This window comes from Pseudorca crassidens, chromosome 14 (assembly GCF_039906515.1).
Source record: "Pseudorca crassidens isolate mPseCra1 chromosome 14, mPseCra1.hap1, whole genome shotgun sequence".
In the NCBI taxonomy this organism is placed as follows: Eukaryota; Metazoa; Chordata; class Mammalia; order Artiodactyla; family Delphinidae; genus Pseudorca; species Pseudorca crassidens.
The window spans coordinates 60,545,525-60,566,081 of NC_090309.1; the positions used below are offsets into that span (position 1 = coordinate 60,545,525).

General features: G+C 44.4%; 1 protein-coding gene across 5 annotated transcripts in view; it reads right to left on the minus strand.

The window, feature by feature from the left end:
• Positions 1–20,557, minus strand: part of TMEM178A (transmembrane protein 178A) — a 248,029-nt gene that overhangs the window by 26,902 nt on the left and 200,570 nt on the right. The window lies entirely within an intron of this gene.

Sequence of the window (20,557 nt, forward strand, 5' to 3'; positions counted from 1 at the left end):
AGGAAGCACAAACAAAGACTGTCTAAAGCGCTGCAGGCAAAGACTTCCTTCCCTGCTTGCTGAGCAGGTTTTCAGGTGCCTAAACCCCTGACCGAGGCAGAGGAAACACAAAAGGGGCACAGGAGTGGCTGGGAAGACAGAGGAAGGTGTGGGAATCATGGACGGGAAGGAGGGCTATTTGGGGCAGAGATTCCATCCCAGAGCCCCAGACCCACCTAGGTCCCAAACTGGGGGAGCGGTGTTGGGATTCAATACCTAAAGCGAGGATTGGAGGGGTGAACCTCCTCCTTGGCCAAGTGGAACCCGCCTCCGAAGGGAATCTCTGTTGGAGGGAAGGCGTAGAGGGCCCACCCCACAGATGCACACTCCAAACTGAAGTCCCCATCCTTTCTCCTACCAGAACTACCCACCTACCCACATAGTTCAAGCAGCCAAGATAACCGTCGGGTGCTTGAGCCTGAAACACAAATGTACCTCTGGTCCAGTTCCAGTGACAGCGTGAAGGAGAGCTTTAATTCTCTTTCTGTTTTCCACCTGCGCTTATCACATCTAGTGGTCACAAGTCCTTGTCTGCGGACGAGGACAGGACAAGATACCTTGCACAGAGTCCAGAGCTGTAGCTTACTTACTTCAGTGCTCATTGCACCTTACAACGCACACGTGGGTGCTCGTGCCCACACACACACACACACACACACCACATTTCAGCCCGCATCTCATCCAAACATGCCCACGAAATGTTTCCGACCCTAATTTTACATCAAGCAGCATGAATGGCATAGACAACTGGGCAGGAAAAAAAAAAAGTGCCAATAGGCAGTTTTGCTAAGCATCACTTCAATCAGCTATTTGAGGATACGGTGCTAAGAACCCAGGAAGCAGGCAGAGTTGATCAGAATCACAAAAATTACAGGTTAACCCCCAGCCCCCATTCATCCAGTTGGGTCAGCAGCCAGGCCATGAGCCTCTCCTCTGCTCCCCACACGGTCCCCCAGCCCTGTGCTCAGGGAGGCCTCTCCTTCAGCTGCCAGCTCAGCCCAGAGCTACAGCCCATTAGCATTCCTATCACTCCCCTCAGCCCAAGGGGAAGAACTTCCAGCTGCCTCATACTTAAGCATCACCCTCAGCGCCATAAGCCTGAGCCCGTGCATAATTGACAAGGAATATGCTGATAAGGAGTGGGGCCGTTCCAAGTTTCTGAAGGATAACTAGGTAATTAAAAGATAAACCTAATTTAAGGAAATACGGAAGAAATGCTTTAAAACTCTCTGGCAGCATCCTTTATGGATTATTCTCTTTTTACAGAGACTTCTGTTCTGCCTCTGTCTGGTTTGCAAAGCCTGAGGCTGGATCACCGGTGTCCCAGGGCCTCCACAGCCCCCAGCCTCCTCTGGGGGTAACTTTAAAAGCCCGGGACTAGAAGCAGAAAGGCCATCTCCGTTGCCCTGCAGGGCTCAGAAGTACCTGCGTTTGCTCAGGTCTGAGCACCTGGGGACTTCTTCCTCGGGATTTAGCACTGTGCCCTCCGAGGACCCTGGGACCCTGGCCAACAGCTGCCCCCACTTCTATCGGGCACATGCAAAAGGGCTCAGAGAACACCACGAATTCCCAGGAGCACCAAGGTGCAGAGATAAAATCAGCCCCTGCAGGGCTCCCTGCTTCTGGCCGCACCGCTTCTCTCTGCCTGGCTGGTTTAAGGCCGTACAACGAGCCAGCCAGCTGCCCAAATGCATCCTGAGACACACAAACGAACACTGGGGCTCCACCACCACACACCAGGAAGTCCGTCACCTCCCAGTAGACAGCCTGGACCAGCATGTTCTTCATTCCACACAGCCCCCTCTCCTCGAGGTTGACTTAACATTAAATTATGCCCCCCCCCCGCTACCGTCATGAAAATCTCTGAGTCTGAGTTAAAATGAGGCTGATAATGTTGATTTCATAGGCTATTCCAAGAACTATAGGAGATCACCTCTACTCCATGCGTCTGGCATTGCCCCACTTGGTGACTTGGGACGGACCTGGTCTCATCTAGCTTGATTTGTTGGTAGCCTTTCTAACGTCAGCTACTGGACCTTGCGATTTTCCCCCAAGCCAATCCTACCGATAAATGAAAACGAACACAAGTCTCACCCTCAGAGAGCTTAAAGTCTAGTGAAGGACAGTGGCATTATGGAAATAATAGCACAGACAGATGCCAAATCACAACTCTGACATAAGGGAGAAGCACACAGTGCTCTGAGAGCACAGAAGAGGGTGGCTGAGTGCTGAGGGAAAGGTGGAGGCCGTCCAAGAAGGCTGAGGTCCCAAGGATCATCAGAAGTATCCTCGCGGAACAGAAGGAAGGGCAGGTATGAGGGCTTTGACGAGGAAGGCCTGCGAGACTGGGCTGAGGAGATATCAGGGAAGATGGCGCTGGAGAAGAAGACGGGGGCTGGATCGCGGAGAGCCTGAACGTGGATCGAGACTTGGCCTCTATTGTGAGCCCCAGTGGAAGCCACCCCAGATTGTAAATGACCAGAATCAATGATCAGAATCGATTTTTTAAAACAAACCGGCCAGAAATCACTTCCCTCTTGCCCTAGCATGGAGAATGCACTGGAGGGGCCCAGAGTCATTTGAGTGATGGATCCAAGCAAGTCATTACAGAACTGTCCAGAGAAACAGGTTCCCGACGAGGGAAAGGCAGAGAAGGCCTCCTGCAGGGAACCTTAGAAAGGAGCCAGAGACAGCCAGGTCACAGGGGTGGTGGCATCAGAGGCAGGAGTGGGCATCCCAGATGGCAGAAGAGCAAAAGGGAAGGTGCAGAGGTAAGGAGCGTTGAGAGGAACTGACAGACAGGAGGTTGTTCGGTGCTGTGTGAGATAGAGCGTGATGAGAAGTAAAGAGCTAAGAGGAGAGGTTGGCAGAGACCAGGCAGGAAAAGCTCCTTCCCCCACACAGCGAGACCTCCTCCAGCAAGTAATCAGGAGCTGCAGAAGGATTTAAGCAGGGAAGTGATAGGATCAAGTTTTATTTCTGGGAGATGATTCCGTCAGGTAGACAAAAAAGGATATGAGGAGAGGCTCGAGTAGGAGAGACTAGTGATTAGTTAGCTAGAAGGCGACGCACCCACATATTAAAATACTTTGCAGATATTAAAAATGATTACAATTGGAAAATTCTTGTGGCTCAATGCTGGATACAAAGCAGTATATAGCATATTATAGAAACATGTCTTTGTATATATATTTGCATAAAGACTGGATGAAAAGAAATCAAACTTTGAACAGGATTCTATAACTAAGTTGGAGGGCTACAGTTGATTTTTGTTTTCTTCTTTGCAGTTTTCTGCAGTTTCTATCACGAGCGTGTGTTTATGAAAGTTCATAATTAGAAAGAAAGATGTAGACTACATGGACGCAGCATGAATGGTCCTATCAAACCGATAGCAACAATTTACGTTTCAAGAGTGTGTGACACTTAGCGACCCTAAATCTTAAGTCACAAGGTAAACATCATTCTCTCTGTGTTCACAGAGAGAAAAATGAAAAACAGGGAAGCAAAATGATTCATTTAATATGACACAAAGGGTTAGAGGCAGAAGCAGACAGGAACTAGGTAGATGCATGTACTCTTGACCTGGTTCAATTCTTTTTTGCTGAGAAATTATTTTAACAGAACAGGTCATGCACAATCCAATAATTAAGATAGCCAAAATAATTAGAACCAGCCCAACAGACTGCATGAGTATCAGCCCAAATCAGTAAAGAAGAAGTCAAAGCTGTGGATAAATAAGGCCTCAGGCTGCACTGCTACAAGGACTGTAATTCCAGAATCCTGAGAGCGATTATGGCAGTATTTTTCTAGAAGTCAGGAGGGGCCAGCCTTAAAAGGGAAGAAAGCAGATGTTGCTTCCACACTGTACCCATCCTCATCCTTCCCGATGGTGTTAAAAGAGAGGAAAATTCTAGCATAAGTGGGACACAACGGTGGCTCACTTAACTCCCATGCCAAAATGGGTGGCACAGTCCTGTTTCTCTAATTACCAATCATCTTCTGGCTTTTCCCCACACCCCCAGGAGTTAACATAAACACAATCCTGGATGAAGCCACAGCTACATATATTGGACCCTCCTGGCTTCCTCCTGCCCAGGATGAGCTCCTATCCCCCTCTTGGGCAGGGGAGCTGTAGCCCCAGGACAGCACCAGGCCTGACTGCTTTTCTCCCATGAGTGCCCAGAAAACACAGCAAAGAGAGCCCCACAGGAGACTGGCCCATGTGACATTCATTCATTCATTCATTCATTCATTTATAAACTTCAGAAAAGCTTAGAGAAACCCAGTGGTATTTTTTAAATATGGCTCCTACAGCCTAAAATAACATTCTTGGCTTTGCTGGGTGGGAGAGGGGAGAGCGTGGGGAGGGAGGATGGAGGAGGTAGGAGACCGCCCCAAACTGCCAAGCTTGCAGATTAAAGAAGTGCAAATTAGTCAGTGTCCACGTTTATGCTGAAATGGATGACACTGTATTTTGCACGTATGTGTAAATACACAGAAATGAATAATCGATTTACATTTCCTTAAGCAACCCGCAAGTGGTCCCGAGGATCAAAAGAACAACAATTAACCAGAAGTTCAGCATCCATGGGTCCTAATTCAACATTGCCACTGCCAATCCCCCTGTATCTGCTTCATCTAAAGAAGGCAGTAATGGGCTGTCACGGTGGAGAATGGCTGCAAGCCAAGGCTGTGAACAGGATGACCTTGTGGGACGCCCTATAAATGAGGCTTGGCCCTGCCTGTCAGTCACCTGGACAGTGTCATGGATCCGCACACCTGCCCTCCTGCTGACACGCCTCTATTTCTGAGCCCTCTTGTAGTCCCTTGGGCTATGGCATTCCTGCCCAGCTCTCATTCTTATTTTCTCCTCTAGGAAGGATGGTCACAAACATGACATCATTCCATAAACAGGAAGAGCCAGACACCTCGATACTGTACTTATCCAAGGGCCGCTTACTGTGACACAGAACACCCCAAAGGCCTCAGGCAGTGACCTGAGGAAGTCACCGAATCGCCACTCTCAGGGCTGCCTCCCGAAACCTCTCACCTGGTGACCGTTTGCCCTAACTTCAGACCTAATTCCAGCTTGCTTCATCCATGACCCCCTGTTCCTAGCCCACTAGAAGCAGCAAAGCGGAATACAAAAAGGGACAGCTCGAGACAGACAACGGAAACAGAAAGAAGTGATATTTAGAAAAGCAGCACACACACACACACAAAATCAGAACCTCACAATCATTTCTGTGTAAAGGACAGTGTGCTGCGTCATTTGGTTCTGAGGCACACAGTTCTACACACCTCTATGTTCCCCAAGGGGACCTGGCTATTACATCATAGTTCATAGCAACAACCTTGAGTCATTCAGCGAAAGTTAAATTTAGTGCTCTCTGTTTCAGAAAGCAGAGATGTGCGTAATGCATTGAATAATATATCCATCCAGTCAGATAAAAACAAGTTTTTGAGGCACAGAAAGGTAGGTTTTGGCTCTCTGGAAAACTCACCCTTTCCTTCTGATGCTCTAAATAATCATAAAAGGTAATAATCTGGAAAACTCTTTGAAATCATGAAGTTCAACTTTAAAAATGAGAAGCTGAGATCTAGAGAGGTTTAAATGACTTGCCAAGGTCCCACGGGTGGCGGAAAAGCCAGGACCAGGGCCACAGCTCCCAGTTCCCAAGGTTGCTCATCTCCCCCACCGCCCCCTCCACGGGGCCACCTTCCCCTCCGCATACAAGCAGTAATTAACAGCAGTCCCAATGTTATTCTCCTCAATCACGTATGCTTAGTCAGAGAACGTGTCTCCTTTTTCTCTTTGTAAAAACCGCTCTGGGTTATGAGGAAGGAATCTGCTGTGTAAATTTAAAGTGCTTTTTCTCATGAATTCCATGAATATCACACTCCTCGTCATATGGCTTCTACAGAGTAATTTCAGTTCCCTAGTTCATAATCTCCCACAGACTTTGTAAGACTCTTCCTAGTGTTACTGTTTGTAAGAGGAAACAAACAAACAAAATTCCAAAAGAATGAAGAGACTTTCTAAGAATCAAGAGACCAAAGTTGGGCTTCCCTGGTGGCACAGTGGTTGAGAGTCCGCCTGCCGATGCAGGGGACACGGGTTCGTGCCCCGGTCCGGGAGGATCCCACGTGCCGCGGAGGGGCCGGGCCCGTGGGCCGTGGCCGCTGGGCCTGCGCGTCCAGAGCCTGTGCTCCACAACGGGAGAGGCCACAACAGTGAGAGGCCCACGTACCGCAAAGAAAAAAAAAAAAAGAGACCAAAGTTAAGACGGTTATGTGATGACTCTCATTCTCCATGGGGTTGCCTCTTCCCCTCTCTTCCCCATCACCATTCAGTGCAGTGCTGTCAACCTGTTTTGAGCAGGTTCTTTTTTTCTTCCTCTTAGATAAACTTCTAAGTCTTCCAAATGACCAAAATGCTTATGATGGGGCAAAGGTGAGGTAGTATGCTTGCTACCTTCAGCCATATCCCCTCTTGTCTTCTGGAACTCACACTCTCTCTCAATAAGAATCAGCCTGACTGTGATGGGGATGATACAGATGATTGTCTCGTCTACCTCATCTCTGCTCTGTGTGGAAGGATTTAAGTAAAAACTGGTCCAACCCAGCATCAGAAGTGGAGCAGCAGATCTGCCATTATAATCATTGCCATGGATGCCTAAAGAGGTTTACCTGGGCGTATCCTTTCATCTACATAAAGGAAGAAATTGGGGGTCAAGGAAAGTCATATCATGTTCAAATTTTTTATATAGGGCTTTCAGTGAAATTAACTATTATGCCAATTACAATGTGTGGCAAGCCACCTAAAATATCATCTGAGGGGAAAAAAGAAACAAGCGAATAATCGAGATTCATGTATGAATTAAAGTGGTCAAATATAACTTCCAGGTATTTAACACAGCGGATTATTAAATTCAGAAAGCGTATCTCTAAAACTTCTGAACAGCACGAATCGTAACAGATGATTGTGGATTTCTATTTAACTTCACGTGGCTTATGAGTATTAAATACTCTCATGAAGCAAAAAAGGAATAAACCTAGGATTTTTTTACCTGTAGTAACAAAAAGAAAGTATATGATTTTCTTTCTTCCATCAAAAGCTCTCAAACTTCTTCAAAAAAATTTAAAATGAGCAGGTAAGGCAAAATTTAAATTATACGATGCAATTTTCTAAAGGGTGCTCCTTTTTTGCTCTCTATTATGAACTCTAACTTCAGTTCCTAAAACCAGATATAACTTATTACTACCAATTCCCTGTGAAATCATCTAACAAGGAAAAAATTATACAGTTCAGTCCTTCCAACCAAATGGCAAACACAGCTCCTACGGAAGAGAATTCCTGGAACAATATAGAAAGTCCTGTTTTCTCCTTTGAAACCCTCAGGAAATGAAAAAGAAAATTAGCAGTAAGAAAGCACGTCGCATTCAAAAGAGCAAAGGAACGGCACGTGGGTGAACAACTGAAAAGAGACAAAGGCTCTTAGATTTGGATTGTCCTAACACTTACCTGCTTCTAGGGAGAACCGACCTTTTTCTATCCTTACACTTTGTGGAGTTAATTAAGCTGCTGTTTGCTGGGCATCCTGTAGTTACAGCCAGTTAATGCTCCAAGAGACCCAGCAGGTTACACTGATCCAACCTCTGTATGTACAAATGAGAACATGCAGATCTGCAGAGGTGAGGTGACTTGCTCAAGGTCACACAGCTAGTTAATAGCAGAGGGAAGAAGATGCCCCAAATCTCTGCCTGCTGTCACCTCAATAACCTTCAAAATAAACTTGCTGAGAGGGAGATCATTTCAGCACACCAGAAAAGCCACCAGTCTCTTGGAGAGCTATCTCAGCTTGAAGAGTCCGAAAAGCCCACTTGAACCCCAGTTGCTCCTCCAGGCTTTTTTTCAGCATACAGGAGCCTCTCTCTTAAGACGTCTGACACAGCATCAGAACAGCTCAGTAAAGAGCCTGATGAAGGGCAGCCACCAAGAGTGTTTCAGATTCATTCTAGCTATTGTGCTTGCTGGTGAAAGGAAGTATGTAACTGGACTTGCAACAGTTTTACTGAAAAACAGAATATTTAATAAGTCAAAACTGTACAAGAAAATACTTGGAATAAACCTAGGAAAACAATACCCATCTATTGAGTTCCTAGTATCTGAAAACCACCCAGCTAGGTCCTGTGAGAGAACAAAGGAACAGTTCCTTGAAGGTAGGGACTTCCAGTGGGGTATAAGCAGAAAGACAAGAAAATCGCAATAATAATGTAATCCTTTTGTTAAGGATTAAGAACATTTTGTGAGGCAAATCCTCCATAAAAAGCACCCTGTTAGTTTTACGCTGATTTCTGGAATACGTTCAATATAAAAGCCACCATAAACGCTTCTTTTTTTACATATACTACTACTACTGCTTTTTTTTTAATGCCAATTACTTCATCTCCTTTGAGTTAATTATTAGTGTCCTAGTCTCTGAAAGATTAGAATAAGTCTCTCTTCTCCTTGTCCTTGAATTGAACGAGAAACTCTGGAGTGGGTGAAAAAGAATGGACCAGATATGACGGTGATTTGAATCAATCCAGTGGAATTTTTTTCAACAGCTATTCTATGGGAAGATCGCCATGTGCCAGATACTGAGCTGGGTGGCATCCATCCCCAACCTCAAGGTAGGGGGTAAAGTGGACAAGGAAATAAACCACAATACAATGTAGAAAGCACTATAATAGTACAAAGCACACTGGGGTCCCAGCTAATAAAGCAATTAATTCTGCAGGTAATGAGAGGCTAAGGGGAGAGTCAAGGAAGTCTAGAGAGGAAGTAACAATGGCACTAGGAAGCTTTCAAGGAAGAGCGACCGGATGGACAAGAGAAGGTGGCATTTCAGGCAGAGGAAACAAGTTCCACAATGACACAGAGTGAAGGGAACATGTACTGAGGGAAAAGCAAATGGTCTGGTGGAGCCTGACCCTAGATTTCATGGAGAAGTGTCTGGCTACACAACCAGAAAGGGAATTGGAGCCACATGGCAAAGGCTTTTTTATGACCTTCGAAGAAGTTTAGACTTGTAGATGTGGACAGTGCAAAACCATGAGAGATTTTGGGTTTGGTTTTGGTTTTGTTTTGATCACGTTTTTTAAAGTGTGTGATTCCTTGTCCTTTAGTACGTTGTACAACCATCCCCACTATCTATCTCCAGAACATAGGTATCAACCCAAAAGAAAACCCTATACCCGTGAAGCGGTCACTCCACATTCCTCCCTCCTTGTTTTCTGTCTCTATGGACTGGCTTATTCTGGATATTTCATATAAATGGAATCTTACAATACTTTGCCTTTTGTGTCTGGCTTGTTTCACCGAGCATAGTGTTTTCACGGTTCATCCGTGTTGTGGCATGTACCAGTACATCGTTCCTTTTCATAGCTGAGTAATGTTCCATTATATAGACATAGCACATTTTGTTCATCCATTCATCCACTCATGGACATTTGGGTTGTATCCACCTTTTGGTTATTATGAACAGTGCTGCTATGAACATTCATGTATAAGTTTTTGTTTGAGTCCCTATTTTCCATTCTAGGGTATATTCCATTCTAGGGTATATTCCTAGGAGTGGAACTGCTGGATCATTGCGTCAGTCTATTCTTAACTTATTGGGGAATCCATCAGACCGTGATTTTTAATCAAAGGAAAGACATGATACAATTTTATTTTAGAAAGATAAACCTGATAGATATTTAAAGAAACAAGATCCCAGAGAGCTGGTTCCCCAAAGAGCCACCAAATAGTTGTTCATTTGCTCCTTCCTGCTTTCCTCGCTTTCCTTCCTCCTCACTTGCTTTTTTTCTTTTTGAACCTACAAATTGGCGTGCAATCTGGTGGTCCAAATATATGTCCTCCCACATACCTTGTGGCTCTACACCATCTTTTGAGGCTTCTATGCTGACACCCTGCTAGCTCAGCCCATCTGCAATAGTTCAGATTGTTTTCTTGCTTTGTAATTCCTGCTCTAAAGAGGTATCCAGCTTTAATAAATAGGCCTCTCAGTTTCAAATGAGAGGTCCAAGAAGAGCACAGCAATTCCATCAGGAAAGGTGAAGTGCCCTGGAGTGGTCTGACTTGAACATTCCTGCCGAGATGCCTGAGCGCCATCAGAACACACTCTCCCTCCATCCCACTCCTCCAAACACAGAATCATATGTGGCTAAATAACCACTTCCTCAGGTGGCCTTCCAGGTGTGTAACAACACTGACCTCATCAATACAGTGTGTATTAAATTAATAACAACTGCACTATCAGATCTTGGAGTACATCAAAATCCCCTAAAATGCACAGTTTTGAACATTTTACATCCTTTTTTTTTTTGCGGTACGCGGGCCTCTCACTGTTGTGGCCTCTCCTGTTGTGGAGCACAGGCTCCGGACGCGCAGGCTCAGCGTCCATGGCTCACGGGCCCAGCCGCTCCGCGGCATGTGGGATCTTCCTGGACCGGGACACGAACCCACGTCCCCTGCATCGGCAGGCGGACTCTCAACCACTGCGCCACCAGGGAAGCCCTACATCCCATTTTTTAAAGTGCAATTATGAATAAGCCTCCTTAAAAACAACCATGCAGTCCCTGGGTTACCAGAGATTAAAGAGTTCCAAACAGCTCTTTGGCAAGCAAAGCACAGGGCTTTCAGGGTGCTCCGATATGCCCATGAAGAAGAGCAAAATATGCCGCCCCCAAATATGCCACTTTGACATAAGAATTATTTTGAGCTGAAGCAATCAAGAAGAAGCAGATACAAGAAAAGATTTCTGCCCTTCTCCTAAAAGCAGGACATAAATTTATAAAGGTGCCCCCTCTTTCTTCTCTGTACCAGGAAGGAAAGAAGTGAATTACCAGAGCTAAGTCTAGACCTTTATCAGCCAGAGCTGGTACCAGAGGAATCTACGTAACGATCCTTGCTAATACTAGCCCTGATCTACCATTAGTTTCTCCTTATATTTGCCTTCCCACAATTTGTCAGCCCTAGAAACTCAAAGTCCTTTTCCTTTGTCTTATCACTTCCCTAAAAATATATTGTTCTTAAAAATAAATAAATAAAAAATAATTTTTAAAAAAATGTATTGTTCTTTCGTTAAGATGCTATATAAACCCAAGTTCTAACCACCACTTTGAGTTACCCATCTCTGAGGGCTCCATATGCACGTTAATAACTTCTGTTTTTCTCTTGTTAATCTGTCTTTTATCAGTCAATTTATAGGACCCAACCTAAGAATTTAGGAATATAGTGGAAAAAGAGGTTTTTCCTCCCCTATTCCCATGAGGGCAGGATGTGGAGAGAGAATACGGTAAATCTGGAAGAGCTAGCAAGAAATCGGGGCTCTCCTCTCAGTCCTGTTCTCCCTATGGAATGATCACAGGTAGGACGCAACTGCCATTTGGACTTTCCTGCTGTGGCAGGCACTATGGCTGTGGACACAACAGCCATGTCTCCTGAGCTAACAGTAGCCAGACTTTATTCAGGTGTCAGGCAGGCAAGTGCTTCCGGGGGAGACTGAACCCTTAGCCATTGTCAGGGGAAGCTTGATTGGTCTAAGGGAATCACCATAATCCCATTCTACTCGCCAAGGATTGGTTTAGGAATGGTCATGTGACATAATTCTAACCAATGAGGCCTGTGGGAAATCTTCTGGGAGACTTCTGGGACGTTACACTCTTTTTTTTTTTTTTTTTTGCGGTACGCGGGCTTTTCACTGTTGTGGCCTCTCCCGTTGCGGAGCACAGGCTCCGGACGCGCAGGCTCAGCAGTTCACAGGCCCAGCCGCTCTGCGGCATGTGGGATCTTCCCGGATCGGGGCACGAACCTGTGTCCCCTGCATCGGCAGGCGGACTCTCAACCAGGGAAGCCCTACGCTCATTTTAAGAATGGTTTAGGAAAAGGGGGCATGGCCTCTCTCTCCTGCTTTATTAGCCTTTGAACTATTGCTATGTGATGAAGTGACTGACACTCCTGCTGACGACCAGCAAGAGACAAGCCTGAAGGCAAAATCGCCCCTGTTGCGACAACTAAAGCCCAACAGAATTCAATCTTTAATTAACCAGCCTAGGTACAGGCTTCCTCCAGAGTTCTTGTTATGGGAGATGATACACTTTCCTTGAAGGTTAAGCCATTTTTATTTGGGTTTTCTACTATTCGGCACTAAAAGATCCTTAACTGATAAACCCACATATGTGAGTGGATGAATGTTTATCAAGCACTTTATTCACTGCATTTTAAAAAATTAGACTGACAACCCAAATTATTATGTTTCATACCTGACCTTTTCAGGAATAAAAGCAACTCCGGAAAGCTAGATATATGGGAGAATACTTAGCCGGGGGGAAAAAAATTAGGTCTGCCATTTTAACCTGCAAATAGAACTGGAAGAGTGCTAAAACAAGAACTGTGTGATAATTTAGGAAATAAAAACATGCTCTCGAAAATACCTATGCCACAAATTTCCAAAATGAAAATCTGGGGCATATTAGTAAGAAGCATCAATTTCTCCCATGGCATAATCAAATATGACTGCAGAATCCTCTTGTATGTGTGGTTTACTGAATAGTCAGCTACTCTGTTTAACGCCTTTTAGGGGCTCTCAGACAGATTTATTTCAAGAACTCTGTCACACTTGGAGGGCAAACAAAACTGTGACCTTTTATGATTTCTCCTGTCATTTTTTTTTAACTTTCTTAAATCAGGTATGTTGGGACCTGTTCATAAGGCTAACAGGTAATTAGTTATTAATACAGCTCCCAATTTCCAAATCAGTGGTGGTGCCTGGGGACGACTTTGGGAGACTGAAGTACGCATGCTCACAGTGTCCACCAGCTCCCTGTACCAGCCTCACCCCTGAAAAACACACAACCTGGATAAAGCCCCCACTCCCACAGCCAATCAGATGGCTGTCTCTAAGAGCCTCCTCTATACAAGATCAAAGGGCCTCCCCTGTCCAAAAGCTAGACTCCGTTTTATAAATTAAAACTGATAAGAGATTATGCTGATGACAACATGCCCTCCCCGTCACAGGCATTCTGAAAACACGCGCTCAGAGAGAAAAGGAGAGAGTCAGAGCTGGTATGCTAGGAATTGCATGTAATTGACAGAAGTCTGTAGGGCACATGAAAATCCTCTATCACGGCATCACAGGAAAAAAAATTAGGTGAGGATCACGGCTCAAAGTTCCTTTCAACTCTGTGAATCTTTGATTCTACATGTGCTTACCCATTTTTCTCCAACCAATCTGAGTTTCTTTCAGAAAGAAAAGGTAACACTGAGGAAAAAAGGAAAGAAATACATGACTTTGAGGCTTCTTCAGCAGACATCTTCTGGCTGGATTTTATCTTTTACTGCTGAATAGTAAACAGTTTCCTTGTGCCCTTTTTGTTTTGTTTGTTTCAAACACCTGAACAGAAAGACAGTATTTTTCAGAAACGTTCCTGTCAGCAGTCACTGTCGCTTCTCCTGCCACTCTAGTTCAGCCTCTTTATTTGTCTAGTATTTGTTCGTTTTAGCTTCTTTCAACCAACACCTCCATTGTCTGAACACCAAACAAACTCTCCCTAAAATATGTTAGATGCTAAGGATTAAATCACCTGGAATAAGTGATTAAGTATCAGGGGCATAAAACAAACATACTGAGCTTCAACTGGCCCACACTCAATTATTATCATTGACCATTGTATTTTTAGTTTCTTCCCCCCTTACAGTTTATCTTCCGCTAGGTCAAACTGTCTCTCTGATGATGAGTTCCGTAATTTTTCAAACCCATGACAAGTGATCGATTCTGTTGCTTTTCAGGATAACCTCCTTGAGTACCATTTAACAGGATGCCCATGCTGAAAAATTCCATGACAACTGTAAACATGACTGTAAGCAGTTTTCAAAATTGTGAGAACATAAGAAATGGCATTCGAACTCAAATTAACCAACAGCCCCATCCGCCTGCTCAGACCCTCTTCCTCACTACTCTGGGGGTCCTTAGAGAAAGCACAACCTCACGGGGCAAGGAGGATACCGCACCCGTGTTTTTCACTGAGCAGCCTCTTCTTTGCAAAAGCAATTCGTTTCAACACTCATTAGTAACATTTGTTGACTGATTTCTGAGTGAAGCAAATGTTTACATCCCCCGCACCAAACAAAAATTCCTTAAAATGTAGACAAGAGAGATCCAAGTCACATACAGCCTCCCACCCCTACCCTCACGCCCCACTCTCCCAATCTTGCCTGCTATAGACGCTAAGGATACAAGTCAGTGCTTACTGGCATGGCAGATGGAGGCATCAGTGTTGATTTACAGTTGAGGTACCTGTCGTAAAGGGACAATGAAGCCTTCTGGAATTATCTATACATCCAGAATTTCCCACATACTTCTGGAATCACTTCCCCGTCTACCTATGTGGTATCAAATAACCCAGAGAAACCAAAAGGGAACATATTACAACCTTCTGGTCCTTGAAGGAGAAATGAGTTGATTGATTTTTTCCCATGAACAAAATACTTAAAAGTCTGAACACTGGGGGACATCCAGCAAATTACAGAAAATAATTCAGTGTGTCCTCAGTCAGTCAAGATAACGGAAACTGAAATATGGTTTGTATTGTTCCCCTTTTTTCACTTGCTAATGCATTCCCTGATGGGTGTCCCCATGACATTATTATTTGGTCTGCAATCAGCTTATCTGGCTGAGTTACAAGAAAGATGGAATGCAGCCTGTAGTTTCCCCGTACTCTGCAGCAAACAAAGGCTGTCAGCTTCAAGAGGGCCGATGTGGGCTCTCTCAGGCTCCAAGTTCAGCTACATCCTTTTAGTTAAAACTTGCAATAAAACAGATTAATCACTGCAATCACTTTTAACCACAGGGAAACACTGTAAAAAAGTGAAAAAATAAACCATCATAAATTTTACCAGGTTTTGAAGATAATCCATTTTCTACCGAAAAACGCCTTTATTTTGATAAAAATCTTTACAACCAGTTGTGCAAAGCTTTAGACAATAGCAATGGTGTAGTGGGTTTTTCTTATGGGTTTTTAAATTTATTTATTTATTTATTTTGCGGTACGCGGGCCTCTCACTGTTGTGGCCTCTCCCGTTGCGGAGCACAGGCTCCGGACGCGCAGGCTCAGCAGCCATGGCTCACGGGACCAGCCGCTCCGCGGCACGTGGGATCTTCCCAGACCAGGGCACGAACCCGTGTCCCCTGCATCGGCAGGCGGACTCTCAACTACTGCGCCACCAGGGAAGCCCTATTTTTATTCTTTTAACCAGCAAATAATACAGGAAAATGAGCCTCAGATGGTCACACAATTGAGTGTCAAAGAAGGACAGTGGAATCTCTCTGAAAGACGAGGTGGACAGACACAAGAAAGATGGACTCAGGAATAAGGACACAGTCAACCCGAGGTCACAGTTTGCTTGGCAGAGGTCAAAGGTCAGTAACCTGGGGTATACCACACTGCAGGTGGGCTCAAAGAGGAAAGGAGCGTTCACCCTTGGTAACTGTTGGGAAAACCGTAGGACCTGCCTAAATTCCTTCAATGTGGCCACTCCCCATGGTCTCCCATTTAGCATTGACACTGGGAGACTCGGTTACTCCCTCAGTGGAACGTAACTTCCAGATGCTCCCCAAACAAAAGCATATCTTCTGTGGTAATCAAGAACACTTGCAATTATGAGCAGTCTGCCTGATGGGGTTTAACGGCTCATTTTGAGCTTTGAAAAAGAAAAATCAGGAGCTAAGGAAAAAATCACAGCCACTCGGGTATAACTGGATGTGAACTTTCTATGGCATAGCCAAAAACTCTTCCGTTTTTCCCCTTAAGGCCATTGCTAAATGTTATCCATGAGACATGGTGGATACAAATGGCACTGACTCTGGCAATTTTGATCACAAACCACTTAAAGCACCAACCACTTCTGTGTTTATGAATCACTTTTAAAAGGTGACTTCCCTGTGCAGATGGAAAGAATGGAAGCAAGTATCTTTTTTTTTTTTGATAGCAGAGAGGCGAGTAAGAATCTAATTTCTATGCAAGATAACCTTCAGGAGTGTTAGCAACAGGATGTGTTGAAACATAGGGTATCACACTTGGGTAACGCTGTGCCTAAGGTCAGAAATGATACAGAAATAAAATGCATCTTCTTCTGTCCCCTGTGCAAGATGAATACGTGTGATACAACGGTGGCCTAGGAGACCCACCACAGAGGTCAGCCATGATAGTAAACAAACAGTCCTTCTTCTTCTGCCCAGATGAGAAACTCAGCTTTGCTGATGTGCAGTGAGAACAGCAGTCTTCCAAGAGGAGCGTATACATGCCAGGGGGTACACAAGCAGTCCTTTGGAAAGTGTGGGTGAAAATAGTTGAACTTCTTTTTCTATTTATTACCCCATCCCTTCAAGGGTTGCTTTTGTCTGTGTTTCATGATGTATATGTCAGGACAGTCCATGCACCTGATTTTAAAATGAATAAATATAAATTACATAGAGTGAGGCTGAAGACAAGTTTGGAGACCACTGCCTTGAGAAGTAAAGAAAGAAAAAGGAAGTCTTAATGATACCCCCAGCACCCCCAAAACTGAGGAATCCCTTTGCCAGCAGCATCTTCTGGTCCAAGAGAAGGTCTGAGGACAGTATGTGAACAAATGGGTCAGGGAAGAGAAACAGTGCTTGCCTCTCAGATTTCCCAGATACATCTGCTCTTGGGAGATAATTATTCTAACACAAATGATACTTTGGTCTACAAATGAGCTGGAGAAAATCATCAATCTATTTCTGTGTCAGGTAGAACGTAGTGGGTCCTGTACAGACTATTAATTTCATGGAAAATAAGCCAACAGGGGAAACAGATATATCATTAGCAGAGTGAAGAAGAGACCCAAGGAATTCCTACCAATCCTCCTACTTTCTTTTACTTGCAGAGAGTGAAATGACAAAGTATTTATGTCCTACTGTCTTTGATATCTCTGTTTATCTCATTAAAGGAAAAATGCTTCTGAAACCACAAGGACATGCTGTATTTCACGTTTCAAGAATTCAATCCCAAATGATTTATCCAGGTTAACAGTATGCCTACAGAATTAGAATCTTCACATTGCTGAAATTCTATCACTTTTAATTTCATAAAAACAAAACACTACAACATTCATTTTCCTTTTGTTTATTGCAGGCAATATATAATATTAGGATTTGGTTTACATAAACAAAGTACATCTATTTGAAAAATAGTGTTAATTGTTTTTAATGAAAATTTTTAATTAAAATTTTTTTTTCAATTAAAGTTAAGGCTAGTAAGAACAGTTGGCACTTTTGATATCATTTCAATGACTAACTCCTATTCAAAATTAATTTCTCCAAAGTTCCACATAATGTATTCACAAGACTCTTCAATGTTTATTTATTAAACTCAGTGTTTTCAGTAACTGAAAGAAGCATTATAGAATGTTTCCAACTGAGTCTCCTTCCATCTGTCCTCCTATTTTACTGTTCAACCAGTAGTTTAAACCTAAGAATTTCACTTGGAACAGAATGGCCGGGCGTCCCCCAAAGGGTACAGCTCTCCATCACTCTGCACTGTATTTTCTGTCACGTACTTACCAGCTCTAGCAGCTTGCACAGCGTTCTTCCCACAGCCTACTAAGAGTAATGACTATATAATCCACTAGAAAATAACTCCACCACTTGATATAAACTCTATTAGGGCAGGCATTTTTATCCATTTTGTTCAATCCTGTATCTTCTATACCTAAAACAATACCTGGCTTTCAATATATATTTATTGAGGGAATAAACTGGATGAACGAAGGAATAAAGAACCTACTCTTTTTTTTTGCGTTACGCGGGCCTCTCACTGTTGTGGCCTCTCCCATTGCGGAGCACAGGCTCCGGATGCGCAGGCTCAGCGGCCATGGCTCACGGGCCCAGCCGCTCCGCGGCACGTGGGATCTTCCCGGACCGGGGCACGAACCCGTGTCCCCTGCATCGGCAGGCGGACTCTCAACCACTGCGCCACCAGGGAAGCCCAAGAACCTACTCTTTAAACCCATTCTCTCAAGTTCCTACCACAAGGCTCCTTCAACTATTCTAGCCCCCCTGTTGCTGGGTGGAGGATAACTTCATTTGCATACTTATCAGAGACTGTCTTTACAGTGACAAGCAAAGCTTCCTTAGCAACAAAAGTTAACTGCAAGAAGGGTCTATGTATGGAAGAATAAGTTAGTCAATTGACCAGGTCAAACACAAAAGAATCCCCACATGTGTAGCCGAAATCTCCCTAATATGACCTTGCACATAACAGCCTTTCGATGGGCATTTGTTTTATTGGATAGTAAACTATGATAATATAGTGTGAACTTAATATCTCTACAGCATGTGTAAGTTCCCATGTTATCCCAGTGGGCAAGATAGTGAAATGTGGATTAGTCAATACAGTAAGAGGAAAAACAACAGTATGCAAACTGTGCTGGTGGCTGGTCTTTCGTCAGCCTGGGAGAGTAGCATCGAGTTCTAGTCTTGGTCCTTAACGGATTTATCTATAACTTTGCCTCCATTCTTACTGAAGGTCCTGGTTGGAGGTCCAATCTAGGGGAGACCTTCTAGGGTCACTCTGGGCTAGAAGTAAACAGAATCATAATGAAAGGGTGACAATCAGAGTTTGATGATTTTCCCAAATACTTGTCCCAAAGAGACCGCTGCTCTTCTGGCTCATGTGATTTCTCTTAAGTAGATGAACACTACAGAGCCTATATGTTGCACTTCTAAGCCAATCTCTTATTCTCCACATTGTCTGTTTCTTTTTCCTCTACATCTCTCAGAAATATTTTCCCAGCCTCCAGGAAATGCAAACAATTCCAATTGTGAGAGGTCTTCCATATTATCAACTCTACATTTTCCCCTCTGTAACTTTCACCCACCTCCTGGCTTTGTTTTTGTTTTAGTTTTTGCGGTACACGGGCCCCTCACTGTTGTGGCCTCTCCCGTTGCGGAGCACAGGCTCCGGACGCGCAGGCTCAGCGGCCATGGCTCACGGGCACAGCTGCTCCGCGGCATGTGGGATCTTCCCGGACCGGGGCACGAACCCGCGTCTCCTGCATCGGCAGGCGGACTCTCAATCACTGCGCCACCAGGGAAGCCCCCACCTCCTGGCTTTGTGCTCTAAGTCCACACAAAGAAAGGCTGACCTCTTTTTCCCTCAAAAGCTCATTAAGTATGTCAGGCACTTCTTGTGGCCCTTTCCACCCCTCCCCACTCTCCCATCTGAGTCTACTTTTCTTCATCTCCTATCGTTAACATTTCTAAATCTTAGGACTCATAAGGTAGTTCAGAAAAGAAAGTAAGAATGAAATGTGGGACCCTAGTTGTCCAAAGTTTTTAATTAGATGTCATGTTGATTTCTAGTTATACAGGGCTCATTTAAGACATTCATACCACAGCCACAGATGTCAAAATACACCACAAATGCCAAATTCATATCACAGATGCCAAAACAAAGGTAATAATGTTTACCTAACATGGGTGTCAAAATCATCTGTTGAAATTATTCTTAGAATCACAGAATTTTAAAGCTGTTCATTTCACCCATTCATCTCACAGATGATGAAACTGAGATCTAGAAGAGTTATGTAGGTAGCCCAAGGTAGATGAGTAGCAATACTGAAAGTACTTGAGGCCCTTCTGGCCATCTCCCAAACAACAAATTATGATCAAGGACGTAACGTACTGAACGTCTGTCATTTCCTCCAAACTCCTCATGTCAATAATGTCAGGCTTCCCAGGAAGCTAAATTTACATTGCTATTAGTACAACAATGACAGATTTTAGAACTAGAAAATCCCCTAAAGAACAGTGAGCCTTCCTACTATGAACTAGAAAGCTGAAGGCCAAGGAGGCCTGGACACTTGTTGGAGGAAGCCCTGCGATTTAGCAGTAGAGCCAGCAATGGAGCCCAGGTCTTCTGATGACAACCTAGAACTCTTCAGTATCCTACAAAAAGGATTAGCTAAACACCATCAATATTACAAATCTGAGATCATTTTTGTTTTGTTTTGTTTTGTTTTTTTGCGGTACGCAGGCCTCACTGCTGTGGTCTCTCCCGTTGTGGAGCACAGCCTCCGGATGCGCAGGCTCAGCGGCCATGGCTCACGGGCCCAGCCTCTCCACGGCACGTGGGATCCTCCCACCGGAGCACGAACCCGTGTCCCCTGCATCGGCAGGCGGACTCTCAACCACTGCGCCACCAGGGAAGCCCTGAGATCGTTTTAATACAAACTTGCATTTATGACTAGAAAACTATAATTCTTTTAATTAGCACACAAGTTCTGTCTTAGGAAAGTGCTAGGCTGGACAACTGTTTGTCAGAAAGATGTAGAAGAAGGGAGTCAACAATGCGGGGGAGGTTGGATTGAATGACCGCTAAAGTCCCTTCAGCCTCTAGGATTATTCGATTCTGAACTTCCCTGGAGCTCGGCACCTCAGCTAGCCAGCCC